The sequence below is a fragment of the Lagenorhynchus albirostris genome, chromosome 19, assembly GCF_949774975.1.
Source record: "Lagenorhynchus albirostris chromosome 19, mLagAlb1.1, whole genome shotgun sequence".
Classification (NCBI taxonomy): domain Eukaryota; kingdom Metazoa; phylum Chordata; class Mammalia; order Artiodactyla; family Delphinidae; genus Lagenorhynchus; species Lagenorhynchus albirostris.
Genome location: NC_083113.1, coordinates 26763311 through 26787250, shown reverse-complemented (window position 1 = coordinate 26787250; position 23940 = coordinate 26763311). Strand labels below are relative to the sequence as shown.

General features: G+C 51.3%; 1 protein-coding gene across 2 annotated transcripts in view; it reads left to right on the top strand.

Moving 5' to 3' along the window:
• The window catches only part of ZNF423 (zinc finger protein 423), a 327403-nt gene that overhangs the window by 12065 nt on the left and 291398 nt on the right, over positions 1–23940 (top strand). The window contains exon 1 of one of the 2 annotated variants that reach the window (XM_060130611.1): positions 7280–7325. The exons of the other annotated variant lie outside the window; for it this stretch is intronic. The gene's annotated coding sequence lies outside the window, so the exon portion shown is untranslated. Of the gene's footprint in view, positions 1–7279; positions 7326–23940 lie in introns of those variants that run through there. 2 annotated transcript variants of the gene reach the window in all.

Here is a 23940-nt window from a genome sequence, read left to right as displayed (position 1 = left end):
GGGAACTGAACTGCACTCTGAATGTGGAGCTTGGGGGTGTGGGCGATACTTTCCCTCAACTAGTCCTTTAGTCATGCTCTTCTCCCTTCCATCCATCATCCATCCATTCACCCATCTATCATCCATCCATCATCTGTCCTCCATTGATGACCTGTCCATCCGTCATTCATCTATCCATCCATCCATCTGTCGTTCATCATCCTTCTCTCCCTTCCCCTCTTCTCCCTCCCCTCTTCTCCCTTCCCTTTCCTTCCTTTCCATCCATCCATCCATATCCTGAGTATCTTACCCAGGTGAGTATCTTCGCCTGGGCTCCAAGGAGGATGTAGAGATGAACCAAAGGGAGGCCATGCCCTCAGGAAGCCCACAGTCTGGAGAGGACATACAACCCTAACCACAGGGCCCAAGATAGAGGTGCAGGTTGAAGGCTGAGAGAGGTTGGAGGGGTTCCCTTGATAGGGGGAATCAGGCAAGGTCTGGAAGAGGGGGTAATGTTTGATTTTGTCCAGAAAGATAGAATCACAACACCCAGAGCAGCTAACATTTAATGAGCTCCCCCTGTATGCAGGCACTGGAGTGTGCATTTTTCAGGCAGTATCTCATCTCATCTTGACACTCACTTCTCACTGCTCAGGTGGGGGCCTTAGACTTTTTTTTTCCCCACAAGAAATAACAGATCTTAGAGAATCCTTAGTTGAACTCCCTTGTCATGTGAATGGTCAGACTTTCCCAGAAGGGCAAATCAGATGTCCAAGGTCATGTGATGACCTTGTGGCAGAATTGTGCCTGGGGGCAGGGCAAGGATGAGTTGGGGGGATCTTGCTGCTGCCACTGACCCTGGCCAGGGTCTGCCTTGGGAACATCCTGGACCCCCCAAGCTGTGGGGGTGTGTGGGGGGATTCTGAGCAGGCAGACCTGGACTCCCACTTTTTTTTTTTTTTTTGCGGTACGTGGGCCTCTCACTGCTGTGGCCTCTCCCGTTGCGGAGCACAGGCTCCGGACGCGCAGGCGCGCAGGCTCAGCGGCCATGGCTCACGGGCGCAGCCGCTCCGCGGCATGTGGGATCTTCCCGGACCAGGGCATGAACCCGTGTCCCCCGCATCGGCAGGCAGACTCTCAACCACTGCGCCACCAGGGAAGCCCTGGACTCCCATTTCTTACCCACCCACTTCCTCCTCATGTTACCGGTGAGCCTCAGTTTCATGTTCTATGAAATGGGGGCTCCCCTCCCAGGAGAGGTGTGAGAAAGAGCTTTGTAAAACTGAAACGGCCATCCGGAGGCTTGGGCTGCTCACACTTCGGAGCAGCCTGACCTGACTTTGCCGTTCTCTCTCTCTCTCTCTCTCACCTGTACATTTGTGCTTTGAATGCAGTGCCAGAGGACAATGCTTGGGAAAAACCTAGCTTTTAATCTGTCACCTGCTGGGATGGCCCTACCCCCCCGCCCCGAGGTGCCAGGTTGTGCAAGAGGTTACTGCATCCCTCATTCTCCCCACCTCACCAAGGACAGCTGTCTTTCTAAAGGGGGGCGCACTGGCCAGGCACAGGGAAGGGGATTGTGTGGGCTGGTGTATGCCCCAGATGGGTGTGAATGTGTGTGTATGTGTGCCTATGTGCATACATATGTGAGTCTGTGCATGTGTGTATGAGCTCGAGTTCGTCTGCGTGTGCACATGTATGCGTGCACGTGTGCCTGTGCACGGATGTACGTGTGTGAGCGCCAGCCTCCATGGGAAGAGGCTCTTGTCATTGCTTGCATGATTCAGACCATCAGTAGGCGGGTAGAGAAAATGCACATGGATGGTAGACTTTGTGAATTTAGTTTATATCCATTCATTGAGATAATTTTGGAGCACCTACTACACACCAAGCACTATGCTAGACTTGACTTTGCTAAAACAAAGAAGCAAGTCCTTTCTCCATGCTAAGATTCAGTTGACATCTGTAAAGTCATGACTGTGAGGGTGAGAAATGAATTTATATTCTTGTTTCCCAAAATGTATTCCAGGATTTCGTTGATGTTCCACCAAAAGAATAAAAAATATTTTCTGTGGCCAAACACATTTGGCAACCACTGTGTTAAACAGAGTTACAAGTTTTTAAAACTTACAGGGCTTCTCAGAGTCTTTCAGATGCTAATATGGGATTCTCTCAGACCTGTTAATAGTTTCTGATTTTCAAACTTACTTGATCACTTGTCAGGGAATCCTATGACCTGGGTACAGTTCAGGTTTCTAGCCTTTGAAGGTCTACTATCATTACTGGTTTGCTCATTCATTCATATGTTTATTTAGTCATCTCATACGTTTATTGAGCACCTACTATGTGCCAGGCACTCTTCGAGGTGCTGAGGCCACAACAGTGAACAGACAGAAGTTTATTCTAGTGGTGGAGACAGGCCATCTACAAGTACATGAGTCAATAACATAATTTCTGAGAAACAAAGCAGGTCCTGGGATAGGCAGGGAGTGGTGGGGAAGGCTGTCCAGCCCGGGCCATCTGGGATGTGACACTTAAGCCCAGGGTGATGGGGGATTGGTCATGAGGGGAGCTGCGGGCTGGAAGCCTTTGCAGTTGGTGCTTTGGAGGGGCTGGGCTATGTGGGAGGTGGGGGTCCCTCCCTGGGCTTCTGCCTTCTCAGCTGGGAGGACACACCACTGGCCCAGCCCTCTGTGGTCTCTATAGCACAGTCAGGGCGCAGAGAGATGCTTCTCCGGGTGGTGAGTCAGTCTCATGGGGCTCTTTCTGAGCACCACCTGGCAGAGCCCCTGCCTGTCCCGGTCACTGCCGGGTCCCCAGTGCCTGGCACCGGACCCACATTCCCATCCCCATCTGACAGATGGGAAAATGAGGCCAGGAGGCTCCCACAGCCCATTCCCTCAGAGGCCCAGCCCAGAATCCAGCGCTTTTCCAAGCCAGGGCTGTGACCCGAGGCTGATGGGGTGGGGAGTGCAGAAACTTCTAGGACGGGAGGTGGGATTTGGGGGCCTCAAGGACCCTCCTGGGGTATGTCTGCAGAGTTGCCCGGTGTGATCTGGGTCCCGGGAGATGACGGAAGGGGAACGGAGAAGTGGTGGGGAAGGGGGAAGAGGTCAAGGTCAGTGGGAGAGGGCGAGGCCATCCGGGAGATCCGGGGTTGGGGAAGCGGCGGGAGAACAGATGGGGAGGGGGCATGGGGGAGGGACCTTGGGGCCCGTCCTGCCCAGCTAGCCAGGCCGCTGGCCGGGCGCTTGGGAACGCGGCCCCTCCCCGGGCCCTCGTCTGCCCGCCCCGCGGGGCGGCCCCAGGACCCCTTTGAGGCGGCTGTCCTGGGAACGCGTCGGGCCGCCCCCCGCCCGGGAGGGCTCCATGGCTGCGGCGCAATAACTCAGGCCCAGGTTCGGGCACAAAGCGGCCGCGGCGGGGGGCTGGCTGGGAAGGCTCGGGCTGCGGCGCTCGCTTGCGCTGCCCGGGTGGGGCCGGGGCTTGTTCTGCACCGCGGGCCGCCTCGCCGCCCGCCCCTCGGAGTCTGGGGCTGAACGGGCCCAGCTGGCGCCCCCAGAACTCCTGAGTCCTCGACCCAGAGCCGGGGGGCGGGGGGCGGGGACCGGGCAGGAGGCGGCGGCTGCGTCTAGCCCACAGCCGGGTGCCGGCCGGTGGGTGGGCTGCGGCCCCCGCTGGCCAGATGTGCGCCTTGGGAGGGGAGACCGGTGCCGACTGGAGCGGTGATTAGCCCGCAGCTTTGGGACGGGGCTGGGAGAGGGCAGTTGACCACAGTAGGGCCGGTCCCTGAGTGGATACAAATACAAAATAAATGTCCTCGATTGCTTTTGAGCACTTCACACTTAAGCTTCACAGCAGCCCTATGAGGTAGGTACTGTGATTATCCCCGTTTCACAGAGGAGGAAACTGAGGCACACGGTGGCAAAACGAATTGCTCAGTGTCTCACAGTTGGGACCAGAGAGGTTTTGAACGCAGATACTCTGACCCCGGAGTCGCGCTTTGCCCCTGCTTGGCGCCCAGGCGCACATGTATGGGGATTACGGGCGTGGGAGTGCAATTCTGAGTTTATTTGTATCTGTATATGTTCAAGAAATTACAGACAGAAGATTTACAAACAGATCTAGTGATTCTGGGTTTGCCACTTAAAATTCACTCACTCGTTCATTCACTGAATGGATACTTCCCGACTTCATCCATTCCCTGGATGCGTATTTCCCATTCTGTGCTCGATCTTATTGTTGGGTGCACAGTGACAAGTGAAAAAAGCTGCGTCCCTGCCTTCACGGAGCTTGAAGTTTAGTCGCGGACAGCGTAGCGAGCCTGACAATAGTGAACTGTTACACTAACGTGCAGGTGGGGTGGCCCACAGGTCCTTTCTGGGGAGTCCTGGGGCAGCCCCTGGACCTTAAACTTGAAAACCCTGGAGGTTTGCACAACCTCTGAGCGCAGAGTGGTTCCAGAGGTTCTCACGGGCACCTCCAAGTACCCAGGGAGTAGGTTGGGGGGGGGTTCCCTCCTCATTTTCCAGATGAGAAAGGGGGACCCAGAGAAGCCCACAGCCTGGCCTTGGTTCACACTGCACATACGTAGCAGAGTTGGTGTCTACTTGTTAGGCTTCTCATTTCCAAGGTCCCCACGTCCCATAGACAGGGGTCCTGACCCCCAGGTCCTGGCTCACTAGGGCCTAGGGCTTCCTCTGCACACCGTTAGGGTTGGAAGTGGAGGGTAGGCCCTGATGCCTCGTCACTGGCACCCAAATCCCTGAGCTATCCCCGTCCCTCTGACCTCCAGTCAGGCCAGTGAGAAGACAGCAGCCCTCAAGCGCCTACCGTATCCACAGTTCAGTCTGAACTGGGTATCGGAATGGGCTTTATTCTGAATTTCGTTGTCTCCATGGCCTCAAAATACTCATTGCTCAGGCTTGCCCTGGGAGCTCAAGGCTTGTTGTAGGTTCCGGGTCTGAGCTTTGAGTAAGGCTTGGCCTATCCTCAGACCTCTCTGTTCATTTTGTCATTTTGTTAGGAGAGTTCCAAGTCTGCTCTGCTCTGTGGACAAAGGTGTGGCCCGGGCCACAGGGGTGGCAGGAGGGGGTCACATTTACTGAGGCTTGCTGAGTGCTTTGCGCATGTTTTCTCATGAATCCCCTCAACGGCCCTGTGAGGCTGGTACCATACACTTGCCATCCTTCAGGTGAGGAAGCATCGAGGGTCAGCCTGAGGTCCAAGGTCACATGTCACAACCAGGCTGCCTGACACCATGTGCCTGCCCAAGTCACTCCCAGAGCCACCTTCTGGACTCCTAGTAGACAAACGGCCTCCCCTCCCCCAGGAGCCAGGCTGGGAGACAGACCCATAAACAGTGATGAACTCTGAGGCTGGTAACACCATGTTCCCCCTGAGGACCCAGCCGGTGGCCAAGTCCGCACTCCCCCACTCCCCTCCCCTCCTCCTGCCTGCCTGGGCCTACTCCTCAAGTTCAGCTGGGGGAGAAGCAGCTTGGACAGGCTGGGGTGGGAGGACGAGGCCAGGCCCTTGGGACATTCGGGGTGGCTGGCGGACAGAGCTGTACCTGCTTCCTGGGTTCTTAGGAACTGCACAGCCAGGCCAGCCCCTCTGTTCTGCTAGGTGGGAGGTGCTTACTTGATGCATTTAGGGTGGGGAGTCCTCCCTTCTACTGTCCCCCACCCCACCCCCAGGCCCCAAGAGTCCAGCTGGCTCAGCCCAGGAATCTTGGATGTGGTGGTTTGGGGTGGGTGGCCTTGCGGAGGGAACTCAAAGATTTAAAGGGCCCTGTCCTCTGGGCCTCGCTCTGTTTCCACGCAAACTGCCCCTTAAGCCCAGGATGTGGCCGGTGAGCCTGCATCTTCCTGCCCACCAACATTTTCCCTGAAGCTTGGGTTTGAACCCAGGGCAGGAGCCCCTCCAGGGCTGGGTTTCCAGGCAGCCCTTCAGCTGACGCCCATCTTGGCCAAGAGGCCCAGGAGCAGCAGCTCTTCCCCTCCCTCCTGAAGTCCCTCTCCCTGGGCACCGACCCTCTGCATTCCCTGCCCTCCACCCCCTCCTGCGCAGGCTTCCTGGAACCCAGGGACCCTGGAGGTTTCTGGACCATATCGAGTTGCCTGGGTGGTTGTTTCCTTTTTTTTTTGGGCCATGCAGGGTGGAGGAGCTGGGAGAGAAGCCGGTGATTGGGCCAGGGCCAGCCAGGGGTGGAGGCCGACTAGAGTCCGTGTTTCCCAAGGTCGAGCTGTGTTCCCCCAGCCCCTACCTCTGAGGAGCCTGAAGCCCGGCTTCCCCTCCGAGCTGGGACCAGCCCTGTTTGGCATTTCCTGCCTCCCTCCCTTTCATTTTGCACCGGGCTCCCCAAGGACACCCCTGCGAGGTTGTGAGGCCCACTCTAGCTGTTCTCCCTGGTGACTGGGGCCTGACTTGACCTGGTAACGCCACAGTCCTGCTGAGGTCAGGCCCAGGATGAGGTCAACTAGATTGCTTTTCCCCAGACTGTACCTCCTGGCAGGGCTGCTGCGCCAAGCTGGGCCCACCTTCTGCTCTGAGCCAGGGAGGGGGTCGGAGCTGACTGAGAGGGCTCCTCACAGACCCCTTGGCTGCGGGCTGGTGGGGAGGTGGGGCTCTGGAAGAAGCTGAGGGGGTGGGGGAAAACAGAGCCCCCGGGGCCAGCGGGTAGCAGAAAGGCAAAGACGTCTGGGGGCGGGAGCCTGGGCTAAAGCCCCTTGGAGCTAACTTTGAGGCGATTTTGAGAGCCCCCAGGTCCTTGGCAGCTCTGCCCTGGCTCCCCGAAGGCCCACCGCACACATGGTTTTGCTTTTGCAGGCATCCTCCCCTGGTCCCCTCCCTCTGGGTGCCTTCCGAGTTCCTCGGGCCCCTCCCCCAGTCCTCCTGGGCCCCCTCCTTCCTCCTTGACCCACTTTAGTCCCCTGTTGCTGGGGGAGGGGAGTGTGCAGCCGGAGGCTCTGATCCTGGATGCCTCCCCCAGCATCCCTTGGGGCGGGCTCTGGATGGAGCCAGCAGGCTGAGCCGGCCCGGCCCCAGGGACTGGCACACGGTGTGCTCCGAGTGGCAGCCTCCCTGCCCCCTCCGTGGACAGACAGTTCTGGACAGCTGCCCCTGCCCGGGCCCCTGGGAGGCCCTGCCAGGGCCAGGCTCTGGTTTCCCCCAGCCCCAGGGAGCTGCTGCTCCAGAGGTCCCTCCTACCACTGTCTCCTGGCCGAGCGCACTTCCCTGAGGGGACGTGGGGCAGGGCCAGGCCCTAGCCTCCACCCATTCTTCTAAATCTCTGCTGGGGAGACTGGAGCTGGGGTCAAGTTCCGTGTCTGCTGTTGATTTGTGTGAGTTGGAGAAATCCACCAACCTTCTCAGGGCCTTATCTATGGGACGCAGGATTTAGACCAGATAGCTAACCTTTACTGAGCATTTACTATGTTTCAAGGACTCAGCTAAGCATTTTGTATTTATGATCTCATGGTATTGTCACAATGATGTCGTGAGGCTTGCTTTCCTAATCTCTATTTTAAAGATAAGGCAACTGTGGCACAGAAAGGGAAAGTAACTTGCTTGAAGTCACACAGGCTGATGAGATGAATTTTCATTGCCCTAACATTCTAGAATCCATCCTGATACCGGGGCTGTTAGCTCTTCCTGGACTATCACATGGCTGTCTAAGGACTTGAGACCCTCCTCCAGGGGTCCTGCCTGAGTCCCCCATCACTCTATCCTGCTCGGGTGTTGCATGGGTCCCCCTGCCCTGCAACAGGCTGCGGAAGCCACAGCCCCAGGATGCCCCGCCAACTGGGAACTCACTCCATCCCGAGTCCTAGCTCTGTGGTCCAGGGGCCTGGCCCCACGTGTGATCACTCCTGAGTACAGGCCATGTCCTGGCTGCCAACTGTAGGAGCCATGAGCCAGTGGGAAATTCCTCACGCCCGCCCCGCGTGACCACCAGCCCAGTCCCGTGGAACCCCCTGCACGCTCTCCCATTCTCCCTTCCCACAGCCCTGTCAAAAAACAAATGTAAAAAACGGGAGGCAGACCCTGAGGGTGCTCTTTGAATTTGGGAACCGTGCTTCTCTAATCTCTGCCTTTTCTGTCTTTTCCTCCTTGAGTCTTGACATCTGTCCGTCCTCTGGAAACCTTTTCATTTCATTGTCTTGCTGAATAGAGGAGGGGGTGGGTGGTAGTGGTGGGGCTCTGGGAGCAAGTCAGCACATCTTTTCTTATTTGCCTAATTTCCTCACTTAAATGTATGTTGTGATTAAACATTTTCTTAGCAAGCTTGGTCAGGGCTGCACTGAGTTTCTTTTCATAAACATTGGCAAGTGAATTTAACAGCCCTGTTTGTATTAGCTGGAGGTTTCATTTGCATAGTGATTGTTCTTATGAAACAAAATAATCGCTTGCAGTTTATGAAACTGTATAAATACTGGGGTCTGGAGCTGGGTGCATGCGCAGGCCTTTCTTCCCACATGGAAATCCGTCCATCCAGTTCGGGGAGGAAACTCAGGCTCTAGGAAGAGCTACGTGTGGAAGCTTTTCTTGGTGGAAAGGTGTTTCCAGGGCTGTGGGTATTGCCTGGTGGGTGGAGCCTGTGGACCCCATTCAGGTCAGGGGCTCGGGCTCGGGCCCGGGGGGGGGGGGGCCGAGGTGAGCATAAGGAAATCTCCAGACTCCAGTATCTACTCCTTTATGTTACTCTTTCAGCCTTTTTGATTAAGGTTGCAAACTGGTGGCCCGAGGCCCAGTGTTGCCCACAGATATGTTTTGATTGGGTTGTGCTGTGTTTAAAAGAAATAAACCAACATTTAAAAATGTGGAGATTGCACAGAAGCATTCATTCAGATTTCTTGCTTCTCTCTCGCAACAAATGGGCAGAATTGGGACTGCTAGGCCCGTTGTCCTGCCTGGTGACAGTCCTGGTGGTGAGGGGCGGAGGCTGCTCCAGCAGGTGGGATATATTCATCAGGGCCCCTCTGCGCAGGTCGCCCACTTATGTGCCTGCCGGCCCTGGGGGACTTGGGATCCTGACTGCAGTAGGTCTGTTTACCCAGTGTCCTGCAAGCTCGAGGCTCAGTGTTTCACTGGGATGCCCTCTGGGTCCCTGCTGATCTGTTACGAGATGTCTGCTCAGGCTCTGCCTATTTGAGGAGCTTCCCCTGGGCCCCCTGGCTCTGCCCTAGGGGCTCTGGGTTCCAGGCCTCCTGATGTCCTTATTGGCCAGGGGCAGAGATCTGGAAAAGCAGTCACTTTGGGAGGTCACACTCCTTATTCCCAGGAGCTTGCCTTCACTCAGAACATTCCTGGCCTCCTCCTCAGTGGCTCCCTTTAGAGCCTCCTGCCCCCAGAAGACAGGTGTTTCATGATCTCACTCTGTTTTTCAGACTCAAGCAGCATTGCCCAGCTTGGTCAGCAGGCTTGACCCAAATGACTTTTGAGCTGATTCTAATATATTTTAAATCTACTTGTGTTGGGTGGGCCCAGAATAGTACCTGTATAGTTGCAAATAGTCTGACAAAGGATCTGGGCTGGAGTGGGATTTACAGCTGAGGAATGGTGCCTGCCCCACCCCCCCGATGACCTGGCCTCAGCAGCAGAGCCCTCAGATGTTCGGTGGCTTTTCTGGACCCTCCTCCACATTGTAGGAGGAAAAGTCAGAAGTAACAAAGCAAGTGAGTGAAACTGATGAATGCCAGCAACTTCTTCACTCTGCAGAGCTCTGTCCCATAACCTGGGTATCTTTTTTTTTTTTCCTGTCTTTAATTAATTAATTAATTTTTGGCTGCGTTGGGTCTTTGTTGAGGTGCGTGGGCTTCTCATTACGGTGGCTTCTCTTGTTGCAGAGCACGGGCTGTAGGCGCATGGGCTGCAGTGGTTGTAGCTTGCGGGCTCTAGAGCGCAGGCTCAGTAGTTGTGGCGCACGGGCTTAGTTGCTCTGCGGCATGTGGGACTTCCCGGACCAGGGCTCTAAACTGTGTCCCCTGCATTGGCAGGCGGATTCTTAACCACTGCGCCACCAGGGAAGTCCCAGCCTGGGTATCTTGAGCACTGCTTATGAAAATAGCTCCTGTGACTCCCAGCGTGCCTCCAGGCCTCCATCATGTACAGCCCTGGTTGGAAACTATAGACAGGGCTCTGGTGTCCTTTATATAGTGTCTCATGTTATCCTCACAGCAGCTCTAAGAGGCAGTTATGTTATCCCCATTTTATAGATGAGGAAACTGAGGCTCTGAGGCCCAAGGTCACACAGCTGGTGAACGGAGGAGTCAAGATTTGAACATAGGCCTCCTGGCTCTAGATCCCTCTCCCTCTCTCTCTCTCCCTCTCTCCCTCTCTCTCTCTCTCTCTCTATATATATATATACACACATATATATATATAGTTTCTCCAACTATAAAATAGCAAAAATGTCCCCACCTCCTAGGAGTATTACAAGGATAAAATGACCTAAGAAAGATTTCATTGTGACCTCTGACCTCTACTGATTAGAGCAGGAACACGGACTCAGGCATGGTGAGGTTCTTTTTTTTTTAACTATTATTGGACGGTGTCATTAAGCATAATGCTTTCTCCCCTTTTCTCCCTCCCCTGATCTTTATGGTCTATTTTTTAAACATTTCACTGCTCTGGATAGAATTTTTCTCCAAGATCCTGAGGTTGTGAATTTCCCCTAGAGAGAGGATTGCACCTCTGACTGGTTGGGGCAGGGAGTGGCACAGAAAAACCTAAATGGTCTTCTGGAAAGTGGAAGAGCAAGCAGCTAGGCCAGACATCCAGTTTTGATAGAACTGGCTGGCTGACAAGGGATCCTGTCAGTTGGGATGGAAGACATGAAATCCAAGTTCAAAACAAGCATAAGGGGATGTAATATCTCATAGGACAAGAAGTCCGGAGCGAGTGTGGCTTCAGAGTACTTAGTGAGGCAGTCAACACCACCATCAGCAACTTGGGTGCCTTCCATCTTTATGCTCTGTCCTGCTTAACACATTGGCTCTTGCCCTCAGCTTTGTCTCCTCATGGTGAAGAAATAGCTGCTGTGGTGCCAGACATCACATCCCCACACATCAATGTCCCAAAACCAGGAGAGAGAAGCTCCCTTACATGGGTCTGTCTTCAGAGGAAGGATACCTTTCCTAAATGGCCTTCTGGTCCCTCCCTTGTGTCTCATTGGTGAGAATGGCCTCCTGTGCACATCCTAGACCAACACAGGCCAGGGTATGGAGCATCACTCCTGGGGCTCTAGAGAGCCCCAGCTTTCCTTAGATTTAGTGGCTCCTGGGGATAGTAACAAATTTTAAGTTTGGTCAGCAAGAAAGAAATGGATGCTGGGGAGGTACCTAGTGCTGTTTGGGGATAGGCAGGCTCTAGGAGGTCTGTGCCAGTGCCTGTATCTCTTTCCACACAAGGTTCCGAAACACCTCCCTCGTCTCATTAGGGCCGTCTCCCATATCCTAATCTTCCTAGTCCCTCTTTCCTCACTTCCTTTTCTAGGACTACGCCATTCCTTTGTCCGTCTTTCCCTCTGACGGAATCACTCTCCCCACTTTCCTGCCTGGCTGGCTCCTTCTCATCCTTCTGGACTCAGCTCAGTGTCACCTTTCCTGCCTACTTTCCCCCCAAAGTGGGCCCACTCCTATTGGTCTCTATTTTTTTTTTTTAATGTCATGTTAGTTATTCTCAGTAGGACTTTATTTATGTATTTACTTGTTTACAGTCTTCCTTCTGTACTGAACTCTCAGCTCTATCTGGACAGGGACCGGGTTTGACTTGTCCACTCCTGTGTCCCTAGGCTTTCCGAGAAAGACGAGAGGGGAGGAGGAGGGATTCAGCAGGTGCGTGGCATGGAGCAGGCATTTAGTAAATATGCACTGATTGGAGGACCTACCTGAATTCCTTGTCTCTTTCCTCTGCCTCATCTGCTTCTCTCTCCCTCTCCCCTGGTCCCCCAATCCCTTCCTGTGTTCTTAGCTCTTTGAGGAAAGAGGAGGGACAAAATATCTCCATGAGTCTGTGGACCCTTTTCTCTTCACAGTGACGGGATTGCTGGCAGGGAGGGCTTCTCCAAGGGCTGGTTCTGTGGAAACACCTGAATCTGGAGGTGGGTCACACAGTGGAGAGCCTGTGGGGGGTGGGCTGAGGGTGGAGCTGTGGGCCAGCCTGTGTGGCTGGTTGGCCTAGTGGTTGAAACCAGCAGGCAGCGTGGATGCACGTCTGGACGTCTGGATCTGACCCTTGCCCACGTGTGCCCAGTCGCTTTGCCCCAAGGACGTTTCTTTTTCATGGCTGGGAACTCCCTCTCCCCGTGGGGCAGCGGGGTCAACCCCTTTGTGGGGGATGGGGGGTGGCTGTCAAGCCCACCCCCTTCCTGGGAAAGCCATTCAGTTATCAGTTCTGCTGATGCTAAATCGTAAGGCTGGCATGGGAGCCAGCTGGTTATTTTAGGCAACACGAAGGTGAAGAAGGTTGGCTGTAGTTCTTTGAAGTTTAAAGACAAGGAATCTGAGTAATTTTGAGGAATTCTTTGACCCGAATAGTCAGGTTGACTGTTGACAGGGGTCAGATGAAGTGGATTCTGGGACACACCTACATGCTGTGGACACTGCCACGCTGTCACCATGGGACTGGGCAGGGGGAGAGAAAAGGGCAAGCCCTGGCCAGGTTGGGTAACACTGAGGTGAGCCGGGGCACAGGTGGGATGGGGGAATCGGCTGGAAGATGGACGGAACCAGATTAGGCGAGCCCGCCTTGAAGCTCTCCCTTCTTTAAGTCCTCAGGCTACAGAAGACGTTGCTCAGTGCTGAGGTCTCTCCCGCAGGGCAGAGAAAGAACCTCCCGGGGTCTGCAGACCTCTTCTGCGTAGCTGGTTGTATGACAAATCATAGCCTTGCTCCCGTGCGTGGGCGGGACCCAGCTTGTGTCCACGTGTCCACGCGAGCCTCGCCTGGGTCCTGGCGACCACCCCAGGGACCCTTTTGGGAACACATTGGCTGCAGTTTGAGCCTGATGAGGAAAGTGTTAGGTGGTGGGGCTGCAGGTTCCCCGCCAGGGTTTGGTCTCCCCAAGGCCCCCAAAGTGGAGCCATTGAAGCTGGCGGAGGCTTTCCTAGCGCCTGCTGTTGCAAAGGGATCTTGCTTACGTTGCCTTTGCTTTTTCAGTGGGAAGTGTCGGTGTGAGTAATTATATATATTTTCACAAATTCGAACTATGCTTCATTTAAACCTCTCTAAACATGTCTGTATAATTCTAATTAACTGCTCGCATAAAGCCGTCAGAAAGTTACATGGGGAAAGCTCATTTGCCAGACTGTTGCCTAAAAGCCAAGGAAAATATTATGTTCTTCCAACAAACGGACTATTCATGTAGACCGTTCCCAAGATAAACAGGAGATATTTGAGGACAAGTGAGATTTGAAGCAGTGATGGCCGAGCCTCTTGTAAGTGGTGTTCAGCAGTGTTGGCAGGGTGGGTGGCTTGATTGAGTGATAAATGCTCTTCAAGAAAAATGCCCCGGACTTGGAATGTGGGGTCAGGACCCTGGAGATGGTCCATCTCGTGGTGCTCTTATTAAAGTCTGTGGGCAGGAGGCCACTCTGAATTAGTGAAAAGTCTGAATCAGAGAAGAGTCAAGCTCTTTCAGCAGTTTGTACTAGGGTTACTAAGAAAGTGTGGACAAAAGAGTCTTGGGGCTGCTTTAATAAGTAGGTAAGAATAATTCAAAGTCAGCCTTCATTCATTCACTCATTCCTCCAATCTATTCATGCTGAGCACCCGATGGTGCCGGAGTAGGGCTCTGGGTGTGGCAGCCAATACAATGTCAACATCCATGCCCCCCTGCAGCCCACCTCTAGTTTTTGTTGGTGGCGGGGAGGCAGTGTACGTGGTACGTGGGCGCACAGTGTGTGGTGTGTTAGTGATCAGGGCTCAGGGAGACAGTGAAGGGGGAGAGGGCCGGGAGCCTGGCTGGGCATGTGCAGTTTTAGATTGGGTCACGGAAGGCTTCCCTGAGGAGGCGACTGTGAGCGAAGATGTGAAGGAGGTGATATGACTCCAGGCAGCAGGCACAGCACGTGCAAAGGCCCTGCGCAGAAGAGTGCCCTGGGGTCCAAGGAAGGTGAGGAGGCCTGTGTGCCTGGGGCTGAGCAGGTGATGGGGAGATGTGAGTGATGACTTTCAGCAGCTGATTGGAGGGCGGGGAAATGTAATCATGTCTTTTATTATATGCACGAAGATGCTTCTGAGATGCGTGTCCTCTCCTATTTCCTTAGTTATTTCCTTTAGTTCATAGGATGAAAAAGACTTTAACATTTTGCAACACTTGCTCAATGGCAGATGGCATGGATAATACACAAAAATATAGAGAAGAAAATAAAATTCCCCAAAGTTCCCCCTGCAGGGGGCCACTGTTTCATTTGGGGGACTCTCACTTCAGTCCTCCTCATTTTATCACATCCTTTAACTTCTTTCCTCCCAGCCTTTGTGAAGGTCATTGAGAAATGCTCAGTCAAACCCCTGCTTGAGTATCACAGGTGACTAGTTTTGGGATTGAAGATTAAGGAGGCTTTGCTGTGCCCTTAAAAAACTTGAAATTGGAGTGCAGGTAGTTTCAGGTGGTTTTCAACAGCTGAAAAAATTGTTGCAAAGGGCGCCTTTGGAGGGCCGATGGTTTTGTGGAGACAACATTCAGTGGCACTAGATATAGTAGTTTTTGTTCACGTCTCTTATTTTTTCCAATGCTTTTACTGTGGTAAAAAACACATAAAACTTACTATTTTAACCATTTTTGAGTGTACGGTTCAAGGTAATAGGTGCATTCGTATTGTTGTGCAGCCGTCGCCACCATCCATCTCCATAACTCTTCCATCTTTTAAAACTGAAACTCTCTACCCGTTAAACAATACCCCCACCTCCCTCCTCCTCCAGGCCCCTGGTAATAACTACCACTTTGCTTTCTGTCTCAGTGGATTTGACCTAGGTACCTCATATAAAAATGGAATCATGCAGTATTTGTCTTTAGCGTAACGTCCTCAAGGTTCATCCATGCTGTAACATATTGCAGAATTGCTTTCCTTTTAAAGGCTGAATAATAGTCCACTGTACAGTTGTACCATGTTTTGTTTATCCATTCACCTGTCGATACATAGTAGGTTGTTTCCATCTCTTGGCTATTGTGAATAATGCTGCTGTAAACATGGCTGTATGAGTATCTCTTTAGGACCCTGCTATCTATTCTTTTGAATATATACCCAGAAGTGGAACAGCTGGATCATATAGTAATTCTACTTTTAATTTTTTGAGAATGGCTATACCATTTTCTATAGTGGTTGCACCATTTTTTTTTTTTTTTTTGTGGTATGCGGGCCTCTCACTGTTGTGGCCTCTCCTGTTGCGGAGCACAGGCTCCGGACACGCAGGCTCAGCGGCCATGGCTCACGGGCACAGCCGCTCCGCGGCATGTGGGATCTTCCCGGACCGGGGCACGAACCCGTGTCCCCTGCATCGGCAGGTGGACTCTCAACCACTGCACCACCAGGGAAGCCCTGCTGCACCAATTTATATTCCCACCGACAGTGCACAAGTTCCAATTTCTCCACATCCTTACCAACACTTGTTATTTTCTCTTTTTTTGGATAATAGTCATCCTGTTGTATGAGGCAGTATCTCATTGTAGTTTTGATTTACATTTCCCTAATGATAAGTGATGTTGAGCATCTTTTCATGTGCCTATTGGCCATTCGTAGGTCTTCTTTGAAGAAATGTCTGTTGACGTCCTTTACCCAGTTTTGAATTGGACTGTTTGTTTTTTTGTTGTTGAATTTTCGGAGTTCTCCATATAGCCTGGACATATGATTTGCAAATATTTTCTTTCAGTCTGTGTCAATTTTCTTTTACTCTCAAAAATACCTCTATGAAGTTGGTGCCGTTATTTTCACTGACAAGAAACTGAGAATCAGGGAAGTTACTGGCTTTCCCCAAATCACATAGATAATCAGAGCTGATAATGGCACCTCAACGTTTGAATCCCGATTCTGGGCAGGAGGTAAGGTTCAAGATGCCACAAGGCCATCCTCAGGAAAACCCGCGTGAAGGTATTCGGGGCATCCTCATAGCAAGAAGCCTGACCCGTCCACCCTCCCTCAGGCTTGCTTTGTGGCCCTTGCTGCTGTTCTTCCCTGGGCCACTTCGAGATGTTTGCGTCTCTGCTGTACTTTCAGGAAAGGCATCTTGGAAGGTTCTCTCTTGGTCCTTTGGGCTGGATGGACCAGAGGTGGATGCCGTCATGCACATCAGTTCAGCCCAGTCCCTGGCACGTGGCGGCCCTTTTTAATAAGCTGAGTTTTTTATTATTAGCAAATTCTTCTAAAACCCTGTTGGGCCTTAGAAAAGGAGAACCTGGAGACCCCTATGTCTCAAGGGCCTGGTGGATGAGACCTGGATGTTAGGGTCAGTTTTTAACCTCTTCATTCATTCATTCCCTCATTCATTCATATAGTGGTGTGATTTTTTTTTTTTTTTTTTTTTTCCAGCAAGGAGATTCCCCTGGTCTCAAGTTTCCGGAGGCACCCGGTACAATCTAGATTCCAATTAGCTTAATTGCTTCATATTAGACTTCTTAGAAAAGATTTTTTTTCCTGCTGATGGCTGCGGTTCCAGGAATGTCTACCCCCACTGTCTTCCTTCCTGCCTTCTCCCAAGCTTGTTCCTTTCAACTTCATTTCTCCAGGACTGGCCTACACCTCAGTCCTGTTAGTCTCGGTGCTATAGCAGCAGTTCACGTTGGACAGGCCAAAGCGGGGTGAAGAAGACACCAGAAAAATATTGTATATGAGATGTATATATATTTTATGTCTAAAACACTTTAATATGAAGTTTATATATATCATATATATATACATATATATATATATATATATCTTGATACGTGCACATATCTCTTTAAACAGAAAATTCCTTTTTAGTTGTGTGTGTATGTTTCAGTGAAAGAATTTGGACACAGACTCTACCCTGAGTTCCGACCCTGTCCCTTTTCCTTTTGCCATCAACACCAGATTTTTTAAAAAGTACTTTCAACAACCAGAGGAAACAGTTACATCCTGATTGACACACAGGATGTCAGAGCAGCATTCTTGCTGTTAAGTGATCAGGATTTCAGCCAAGGGAATATAATGAAATCCACATAAAAATTTATTTACCTAATGAAAATCCTGGAGTAATGCATAAGTGGTTCTCTGGTAATAAAATGCAAATCTAAAACTATAACCAAGAGGACAATAATTTTCATTAAACGTATTGTCTAGAGGAAGCCCATGACATCCACTTAACAGTGATTTGATTTGTTTAGTAATTTCCACGTAATACTTAAACTTTATTTCGAGCCTTAAAAACCCGCCCATGAGTTTCTTTTCCGTCGAGGAGGGGGCCAGCTGCTGGTGGGTGAGGGTGCCTGCCTGACGGAGTTTCGTGGCCTCTGCTACAGGGCACCTAGAACGTGGTCCTTTTCTAGGCATCTCGGTGTCTGCTGGAGAGATGGGGTCCAGGGAGAGAGAGCAAGGAGTCAGGTTTCCTTCTGTGTAGGAGACCCAGAAAAGCTCCTGTTCTGTAGGAAAATGTAAGATCTGATGACTAGAAAGGCTCGGAGAGGGGAAGTGAGCCTCCTAGGTTTACCCTTGAGCCCAGGTCTCCCAGCCCAGTGCTCTGGCCTCCCTGAAATATGACCGGGGCTGAGGACTTCAGTGATGCTCTCCCATCACTCGGGTGCTGGGTGGACATCTCTGCAGATGATCCCAGGACCACCCAGCAGCCGCCCTCCTTTAGGACTGGAATGAGTGGACGTTGGAAGCAGGTTAGAAGTGCTTTGGAGGCAGGTGGACCTGGGTTGGGAACCTGGCTCTGCCGCCTGTAGGCTGAGTGACAGTGGGCATGGTCCTCACCCCCTGGGAGGCTCAGGGTCCTCATCTGGGAAAGGGGGCCTCTAATCTCCACCTCCAGGACCAATGCTAGGGCTCTGAAGAAACACGTGAAGGAGCCTGTATAATGTTGGGCCAGGGCTATGGTGCCTCGCTGTCTGCTCAGAAGCCTCTTGGGTAGCTTAGAAGCGTGATAGGGAAGAATTTGTGTCTGGGTCCTTTTGCGCAGTTTGAAACTGATGATCTACTAGAGGCGAAAAATGAGCGTTTGAGATTTTTAATTTTTGACAATCACGAAATCCCAAATAAACAGCAGATTAAGGCTATCGTGCCTGTGTTGTGTCTGTCTGGGTACATGTATGCACATGCGCTTGTACATGTGTGTGTGAAGTTTTCCCATCAAATAAAATATTAACACTCTTCCAAACCTTTTTTGTTGCTCCCCCTCTTCTCTTCCTATCAAGTTACAACTTTTTTTTCCCTTTTGGCATGATGCAGAGTGCTGTGAAAATATATTAAAATGAAAGGAAGATCAATCAACCATAATCTCCTTCCAAAGGTAGCACGGGACTGTGGCGCAGAACATAGGACTCTTCAAATACCGGCCCGGGGCTCATTAGCCGTGTGCCCTTGTCCTTCCTGAGCCTCAGTTTCCTTGCCTAGAATGCCGCATTAACACGGTTCTTCTGCACAGTAGTGAAGATTAAACAAGATAATGTGTGTAAAGTGCTTAGCAGAGTGCTGGCACTCAGTCAGCGCTTGATAAACGGGAGCTGCTTTGTTGTATGAGAAAAGGTAGCGCTGAACAGAGGCCCCGTGAAATGGAGAAGTGAGGCTCTTATCTAGGTAGTGTTGCCAGCCGCCGGCAGGCCAGCCAGCCATAGTGCCCGGAGCTTCCATCCAAGGGCTGGCTCAGGTTACTCCCGGCCCATTAGTGATGCTGGTCAGAGCTTGGGGCCTCTTAAGTTCAAGGTCGATCACAGGCCTTGTCCCCCACGGGGGCCTCTCTGCTTTGCCGAGTCATTAGTCACCGGGGTGGCCTGATGAGAGAGTGGGGGTAACTCAGTGCTGCCGGTCCCCTCTTCTGAGCCACACCCCAGGGCAAGGCCCCGCTGGCAGAGGGTCCACAGTGTCGGTCATCCAGAGGGATTGAGGATCCTTTCACGTTTCTGGAGAAACAGTTAAATCCTGGCTCTGCAGCTGACTAGCTGGGCAAGTCATTTAACCCATCTGAGCCTCAGTTTTCTCATTTGCTAAATGGGGTAGCAGTAGTATCTCATCTCGGAAGGCTGCTTTGAGGAGGCCGTGAGCCGGAACAGGATTACTAGCCTGCAGCAAACAATCCTACTGTTATTCTCCCAGGCAAACTTCCTGGAGAAGGAAGGCTCTGACCCTCTAAACGAAGAAAGACGTGGAGAGCTGAGAAGAAAGGAGAGCAGGGGAGAGCTTTGGGCTGAGGGGTGAGAGCAAGGGAAGCAGGGAGACGGAAGGTGCTAGAAAAGCTGTGCTCACTAACAGTGTGGGTCTCATCCCTTCTGACCTAGCAGGGGGCCAAGCAGGAGAGAAGATGAGGCAGCAGCAGCCTCTTGGCCTGAACTAACTCGTCTTCAAAAATTCCTGCAAGGATGACCTAGACCAACGAATGACCTTTCAGCCCAAATGCACCCATGATTCTGTGTATCGGGTGCTGGCCCCCCACCCCAGAGTTTCTGCCACACTCTTGTTGGAATTAATGTATCCGCTTGCCAGCCAGGAAGTGCTGGAGCGCTCTGTCTTGCCCTTCTTTCCCAGCTCTCTCCCTAATAGGACAGGTGCTGATTGGTTTTCTGCATGGAACCATCTCTGGGGCAGGAGGAAACCATCGGAGGGCGTTTGGTGCGTCCTCCGGAGCCCTTTTGTGGGTGTCAAAGCAAACTCCTGGCCGGCCTGCGGCTTTGGAGCGCAGCGTGTCTTTTGAGCACAGCCTCGGAGGCTGCAGAGGGCCTGGGGCTGTGGGAGGTTGTAATACCCTGAGGCCTGTGGAGCCCACAAAGGGGCCTGAGTGACAGCCAGACGAGGGCTTCACACACCGGCAGCCAGGGAGAGGGAAAGAGAGAGAGCGCGCGGTAGGGGCAGAGGGGGGCTGCCAGCCAGGGACAAAGGCAGAGACGGAGAGAAACAAAGGAAGGGAGAAAATCCCCTCTTGTTACAACCTGTGAGTTAAAGAAAAATGTGATTCGCTACCCCACAATGCTTTAGCGCGAAACTCATTCCATCCGATAAAAAAATACCAGGACCTTGCAGCTTGCAAGCTGCGTGTCCAGGCCAGGTGTAACAGCCTTTTCCGGTATGCCCTTCTGGCTGGAAACTTCCCCACCCGTGTGCGGAATTGGTTGAAAACGAGAAGAATCAGAGGCAGTCAGCTGGTGCCAAATTTTGGAGCAAACATTTTTCTTTCTGGATTTAAATAATTGCATTGCATCCCCAGCTCTGGTTCTCCTCTAAAATCAGCCCCAAATGACATTTGGCAGGCTAACGATGGTCTGGTTTTCTCCCCCTCCGCCCTGTGGGGCTTTCTCAGAATATTTTCCTCAACGTCTGGGTAGCTGGCTTTTAAACCGGTTCATTTTTTTTTTTTTTTTTTTTTGGTTCGGGTCTCAAATTTTATTAAATTTAAATTTTATTCCATTTCAGGCTCTAAAATCTCCAAAAGTGGCTTTGAAAGTGAACAGGTTTTGGCATGTTGGAAATAGGTTACCTCCAACGCAAATAAAAGAGTCTAGCTTCCGAGGACAACAAGACTCCAAGGGTTGGGAGAATGCGTGGGGCAGTTAGAGACCCATGGCATAGAAATGGTCAGAGACCGATTTAAAAGCACATATATTTTAAATGAAACATTTTGTGGACGTATGGAACCAATAGCGTTGCCAAAAATCTCAATTCTGGGGATCAAGTCTTAAGAGCTCAACTTCGCTCCGACTACCCAAGGTGATTTTTAGCAGACAAATGAAAGCTCCTTTCCTCTTTCTAGTCTAAGGGGAATCTTAATACATTTTTAAATTATTTGGCATTTTGAATTAATTTTCTTAGAATGAAACGAGATTCTTAAATTGGGATCTTGTAGAGAAAAGACAGCCAGGTAATTAGTGAGCTGATCTCCTTTTCTGACACACGGATGAAGCGGGGGGAGTTGAACTCCAACCAAGGTGCCCACAAAATCTATTTTAGAGCAAAAATTTCAAAGTAAGCAACACCATCTGTTCTTTAATTATTTCTCCTTATAAAAAAAGTCGCTAGATTTATTTGGGTTACTTAGTTGGAAAGAAATGTCTTGAAGACGCTCGGAACTGGGGCTATTAAAGGCAGATTGTCGGCGCTTGTTTGCTAGGCATCGAAGAACTCAAAATAGTCAGGGCAGCTAAGAGCTGCCTTGCTTTTCCAATACAGCTTTGCTCTCAGTTAGGCATGGTTATCTGGCACCTGGGGGACCGTCCGCTGCTGCCCACATTGAGGGACATGGGCTGTGGGATTGAGCGGAGGGTGTATGCTCTAGCAGGACAGTCGGGGTGGTGGAGTGTAAAGCTTCCCCATTCCATCAGCTGATGGAGCCTGCCCCCCAGAGTGGGGTTAGGCCACTGGGGGGGGGCAGGGTCCTCACCACCCATCCATCATCCATCCACCCTTTATCAATATTAGGCCCTGTCCTCGTGGAATGTAGTCTTATGGAAGAGATACCAGTAATCAAATACTCACACAGATGAGCCTGTGATTAACAACAGGGCCTGCTCTTTGGTGTCTAGACCAGCACTGTGCAACAGAACTTTTGAAAGAAATGTTCTAGGTCTGTGCTGTCCAGTATGGTAGCCATGAGTATTGAGCACCTGAAATGTGCCTAGTATGACTGAAGAACTACTGTTTTAAATTTTATTTAATTTTAATTAACTTTAATTTAAATAGCCGCTCGAGGCTTGTGGCTTCTGGCCTGGATAACACAGGATCAGCAGCAGCGTCACCTGGGAACTTGTTAGAAATGCAGACTCCCAGGCCCTACCCCAGACCTGCTGAATCGGGAATCTCTGTGAGTGGAGCCCAAGACTCTGAGTTTTAACAATGCCCCCAGGTGACTTTTATGCAGCCTTGCTGTAGAGGGAAGGTGGCTGTGGATATGACGCTACGATGCGATTCAGGGGAGGGTATGTCATGGAGTAGTGGAATTGGACTTCAAATTAATAGAAGGCTTCCCAGGAAAAGGGATGATAGAGCTGAGAGCGAACTGTGAGTAACTTGGTGGAGATGGTGGGCCTGGCATGTGGGAGGGTGTTAGTCATGTTGATAGTGGTGTACAATTCATCACCCCCAGGAGGGCTTGGCACATTTGATGAACTCAGGAAAGACCAGTGTGTTGGAGCACAGAGAAGGGAGGTTTGTGAACTGAGGTTAGAGAGGCTGGCGGATAGAAGAGCTGGTACTACCAGCTGTGTGATCCTGGACTAGTGTCTTAACCTCTCTGAACCTTGATAAAAATGGAGATAACCATGCTTCGCTACGTACTTATCTAATAGGGTTAGAGGACAGTTGGGTTAAAACTTCATGTGCAGATAACAACCACTGGGATAAGTGGATGGTCTTCTTTTTTTTTGCTGTGTTGGTTCTTCGTTGCTGCTCGTGGGCTTTCTCTAGTTGCAGTGAGCGGGGGCTACTCTTTGTGGCGGTGCGCGGGCTTCTCATTGCGGTGGCTTCTCTTGTTGCGGAGCACGGGCTCTAGGTGCGCGGGCTTCAGTAGTTGTGGCTCTCGGGTTCTAGAGCGCAGGCTCAGTAGTTGTGGTGCATGAGCTTAGTTGCTCCACGGCATGTGGGATCCTCCTGAACTAGGGTTTGAACCCGTGTCCCCTGCATTGGCAGGCGGATTCTCAACCACTGCGCCACCAGGGAAGTCCCTTGGTGGTCTTCTTTTAAATTTATTTTCTCTTGTTCTTGAACTACTCTTTCCCCAGTTCTCCTACCTCCAGGGTCATAGCTCAGCCTGAGAATCTCCTTCCCTGCCAACATGGCTCTACCCAGCTCTTCTCGTTCAGGCTAAGGCACGTGGTGGTCCCTGTGGCTCTGGGGCCCACACCCTGGTTCGGGGTCGGGGATCCACGTTCCAGTTCCTGCTCTGCCTCCTGGGAAATCCTCTCCAGGCCTCCGCTTCTCTTTATTGAGTTGGTAATCTTGGAGGCTCCTACCAGAGCCCTCATCTGGAAGCCCAGGATGGGCCAAGAGAGTGGACTTCTGCAAGTGTGTTTTAAAATCAGATGTAACCAAATGCCTTTGGGGGAAAGACTTCATAATAATTTTAGCAGCATCTTTTCTGTTGTCTAGACCTAAGATCAGCATTTTAGGGAAAAGTGTTGAGATAAACTTTCCCCTGCCTCCCCTGCCCTCCCCTCCCCACTGCCAGGACTCCATGCACCCTCCCCGCACAGAACGTCAGGTGGCTGGAGCCTTAGCCGAGCCCCAGCTATTTGGCAGCTGAAAGTTTTGTCCCTGGAAGATGCCAGACTTATTTCGAGATCACAAATGTGGTGGATGCTTCGCTTTTGGAAAGACACCAAATGTCTGATCTCAGCGAGGGGATGGTATTTTGGGGGGACCTTAGCAGCTTCTTATCTAAAATACACATGTGCTTTTCTTCCCTCTCAGAAACCTTTCCAGACAACTGTGTCCCCCAGCACTTGGGAGAGTGCCTCGAGCGTAGTTATTGCTCAGTTTTGGTTAGTTATTGCTGTTGTTGTTTTTTACTATTGTTGTGGTTATTATTAATTTCTGTTTTTCCAGGACTGAAATGTTGCTCAGGTCTCTCCTCTAGACAAAGACATTTACAATGAACTGTTTGGAATCTTCTTTAAAAGAATATCCTGGGAGAGCACTGTTGACTCAAAGGAATGAATAGCTAATGGTAGAATTTTAACCACCTGGGTATGACATTGATTTGTAGGGGAAGATACCTTCCAAGCGCTTCTCATGTCATTTTTTTTTTTTAAAGAATGTGAAAATCAATTCCCAGCAGTATCATGGATAAGCTATCTTCT